At 43.5% G+C, this 4231-nt stretch overlaps 1 long non-coding RNA gene across 1 annotated transcript; it reads left to right on the top strand.

Moving 5' to 3' along the window:
- The first annotated feature begins 606 nt into the window (after positions 1–606).
- On the top strand, positions 607–3640 carry LOC133227166 (uncharacterized). Its single transcript, XR_009729739.1, has 2 exons — positions 607–1616; positions 2351–3640. It is a non-coding gene; the product is annotated as an uncharacterized LOC133227166 (long non-coding RNA).
- The last annotated feature ends 591 nt before the right edge of the window (positions 3641–4231 follow it).

The raw sequence follows: 4231 nt of genomic DNA, 5'->3' as shown, positions 1-4231 counted from the left end.
AACACACTACTACATCAGAAGAGATAACCAGCGAGGTCATACCGTGCAGCACAGGGACACTGCTCTACACTCTGCAATAACCTACCTGGGAAAAGAGCCTGAAAAGAGAGTGAATATATCTGTAGCTGAGTCACTGTGCCGTATGCCTGAAACTAACACAGCAGTGCAAATCAACTATGCTCCAGTTAAAAAAAAAAATTTAATGACTTCTTTTGCCTTGAGATGGAGCACTTCTAATTCTGCTTTCAGGCGCAGGGAAATACTTACCAGGTTCGGTGTCATTTTTCTTACAGCAGCAGCAGACAGAGCTCCATGTGAAGAAATGAAGATGGAAGAATTCACTTAACCCGAGGAGCCGGCAACTGTCCTTCCCCCTATACCAGACACCATGACAGCCCAGAGTATTTAGGCCAAATATTTTGCTCTAAGGAGTAAATTGCTATAAAGGCCCTGACCATATTGAAATGACTGGTGTTTGAAAAAGACAGCCGGAGGCAAGACTTGAAAAATTCCACCATTGAGAAAGTGGAGCTATTCCAACATACTTAAAATAAGAGTCCCCACATAGGATATCCTGGGAGCATGATTAAGGGATAGCACCAGTGAATGTAAGTATCAGAGGATGATAAAACACAGACCTGCCGCGAACAGGCATGTTTTCATGAGACCAATGGCGATCTGAGCCACCTGGGGAGAGAAAAAGAAGACACTCAGGGTATGAGGCATGAGGGTTTGAAGGAAGACAAATCTGTGATCTTTACACGTAGCTGTTTCCCATCTCCTGATTATTTTAAAGGGCTCCCAGGAAAGCACCCTGGCAATCTACCACTGTTCCTGTAGTTTAGGGCTGTTTAAAAAGGTTTCATGGAGAAGGCAATGGCACCCCACTCCAGTACTCTTGCCTGGAAAACCCCATGGACAGAGGAGCCTGGTAGGCTGCAGTCCATGGGGTCACGAAGAGTCGGACACGACTGAGAAACTTCACTTTCACTTTTCACTCTTCTGCATTGGAGAAGGAAATGGCAACCCACTCCAGTATTCTTGCCTGGAGAATCCCAGGGACGGGGGAGCCTGGTGGGCTGCCGTCTATGGGGTTGCACAGAGTCGGATACGACTGAAGCGACTCAGCAGCAGCAGCAGCAAAGAGGTTTCATGATAATTTTCTTCTTCTTCTCTCTCTAAAGAAATTCATTTTCCTTTAGATTATGGCATTTCTGATTTTTCATTTTATTTTTTCATTTATTTCTAGGTCCTGTGAGGTTTATGGAGGTCAGGTTACTCACACCTCAGGCACCAGAAGGGATATCCCTTCTTCTCTCTGGAAATGGCTATCTCCCAAAATATCATGCTTGAGGTCAGGTTCATTCACCCGCAGTGTCTGGGGCTCCCCTTCAGGAAGCCCCAAACCTTGTCCATTTGGCTTACTTGCATGATATATCTCTGGAGAAAATCCAGGCAGAATCACCCATTTGTTCCTTCCGGCATCTTGACGCAATCTTCAGTGCTGTAAAATGTAAGTATTTTGCAAAGCACAGACTCACGCTCCTACTCCTTTATTTTAGACTTGAAAAATGACCTTGGAAAGAACGGGTGCCGTGAAGCAGCTTGGTGAGGTGGTGAGTTCAGTTGCCTGAGTTATGCTTTCAGTCATGCGTGTGTACTCAGTCATGTCGGGCACTTTGGAGACCCCACGGACTGCAGCCCGCCGGGCTCCTCTGTTCATGGAGTTTCCCAGGCAAGAATACTGGAGTGTGTTGCCATTTCCTCCTCCAAGGGCTCTTTCTGACCCAGGGATGGAACCCCCATCCCCTGCTTTGACAGGTGGATGCTTTACCACTGAGCCACCTGGGAAGTCCAGTAAGTGCCACGCACGCCAAAATGGCCTTCTCAGCCACTTTAATTGGGTTACATTACCCTTGAAAATAGACTATTGAGTTAGCAGCCTTTACTCTTTCCCCTTCCCTGTGTTCCCAGCAGCGCCACGGGACTTTGATATTCCACGTATGCTGGAAGTCAGTGTTTTCCTTTCGAGATAGATTTTGAGAAGGGCACCGCTCTATAGCCTGAATATTCACCTTCCACAGAGACTAGAATCTGTCCTTTGGAAGCCCAATCACAAGAATCCTTACTCATCCCAATTCATTCCCACCTCAGCCCATGCTAGATGCTCTTCCTGCATATCAGTCACTGAGCCCGACGCAGAGCTCTTCCCAGAAGCTGGAAACAGCATGAGTTCTCTTTGCGTCATTCCAGAATGGCACCACATGGCTCCTCTTGGCCATCATTCTCTAAACCATTCCCACTGAAAAGTCTGGTCATATCAGAAGAGTAACATGACAATTATCTTCAGGTCTGTGTGGTCATTATTTCCTGTGAGTCATCCGAACCAGCCTACCAGAGGGCAACAGTGAAGAAACTGTCACGAACCAACCAGTACTTTCTTAAGATAGCCATCCATCTCCATTCGGAAGCTAAGGACAAATTAACAGCAGGAACTTGCTTTTGGATCTTGATTGGGCTCCCAAGCAGTTTTCTGAAGTATTACATTTAGGGCTGTTCATATCAAGGCCTCAGTCACATGGAGACAAGTAATTGTGACTTATACTGATATATTTATATAAAAATTTTAAAGAAAATAGCATCAATCTTATACAAAATTTTTGTATGGAGAATGTGGTTCAGTCGCTAAGTTGTGTTCAGCTCTTTGCAACCCCACGGACTGCAGCAGGCCAGGCTTCCTTGTCCTCTACTGTCCCCCAGTTTGCTCAAACTCATGTCCATTGAGTCGATGCCATCCAACAATCTCATCCTCTGCTGCCATCTTCTCCTTTTGCCTTCAATATTTCAAAGCATCAGGGTCTTTTCTAATGAGTTGGCCCTTTGTATCCGGTAGCCAAAATGTTGGAGCTTCATCTGCAGCATCAGTCCTTCCAATGAATATTCAGGACTGAGTTCCTTTATGACTTGATCTCCTTGCAGTCCAAGAGACTCTCCAGAGTATAATAGGCGAAAAATCCCAAGTCATCTGTGGAGTGTGATTCTAACCCTGAAATTTATATGTTCATGAATCTTGTCATCTCCTTCCCTTTCTCTCCTTAATTCCCAGTGTTGCTTACCAAATGTACATCAGTTATTCTAAGAGGGGGTTATCTGTCTGGGGTGTGGTGGAGGAGGGGTTGGAAAAGGCAGACAGTCATCAATAAGATAAAGATGATTTGAGCTCATGGGAGGAAAATGGTCTCACATTCCAGGAGACTAGAGAAGAATTTAGTATCAAGCTCAAATTTTAAATTTTAAAGATAATACAAGTATAGAGGATATCAGATACACATCTCTAATAAGTCTTTTACTTTACTGTCAAGGATCAGAATAATAAAAAAAAAAAAGAAAACAATGGAATACTGGGACTTGAAATGGGGATATGTTCATGAATATGTCTGAGAAATTTGAGTTCCCAGATTCCCCTGTAGCTATAAACTGGCAGAGGTTTTCTTACTCCCTAAAGAAGAAGCTCTTTCTTGCGCTTCCTGATGAATTTGGAGAAGTTCAAGCATGATTCACTTTTAAAAATGCAATTTAATTTTAAAGTGTCTGTTCTTTGTAAGATGTTGCTCTAGAATAAAAAGATTCAAAGATTGGAGTTTCAAATCTGATTTACAATAAAGGACTTGTATGCAGAATACATAAAGACCTCTCAAAGCTCCGTAATCAGAAAACAATTCATTTTAAAAGAAGTCAAAAGATTGGAACGGAGATATCACCAAATGGTGACGTGCAAAGAAGTTCAAAAGCATTCGTTATAAATACAAGTTAAAATCACAATGAGGTAATACTTCACATCTGTCAGCATGGTAAAATGTAAAAGACTGGCCATTCCAAGTGCTGACACTGATGTTGGGAAATGGGATCTTTCCTACACCACTGGTGGAGATGTAAAATGACAGTTACTATGGAAACCATTAGGAACTGTAAAATGACAGTTACTATGGAAACCATTAGGCAGTTTCTTAAATGTCAAACATCTTCCCTATAACTCAGCCTTTTCACTTTAAGTGGAAGGAAATTTGTTGTTGTTTAGTTGCTAAGTCATGTCCAGCTCTTTTGTGACCCCCATGGACTGCAGCCCACCAGTCCTCTCTGTCAGTGGGATTTCCCAGGCAAGAGTGTTGGAGTGGGTTGCCATTTCCTTCTCCAGAGGCTGTTCCTGATTGAACCCGCTCACCTCCTTTGC

This window comes from Bos javanicus, chromosome 15 (genome assembly GCF_032452875.1).
Source record: "Bos javanicus breed banteng chromosome 15, ARS-OSU_banteng_1.0, whole genome shotgun sequence".
NCBI lineage: Eukaryota > Metazoa > Chordata > Mammalia > Artiodactyla > Bovidae > Bos > Bos javanicus.
The sequence above is the reverse complement of the archived record's forward strand: the minus strand, read 5'-3'. Positions and strand labels throughout refer to the sequence as shown.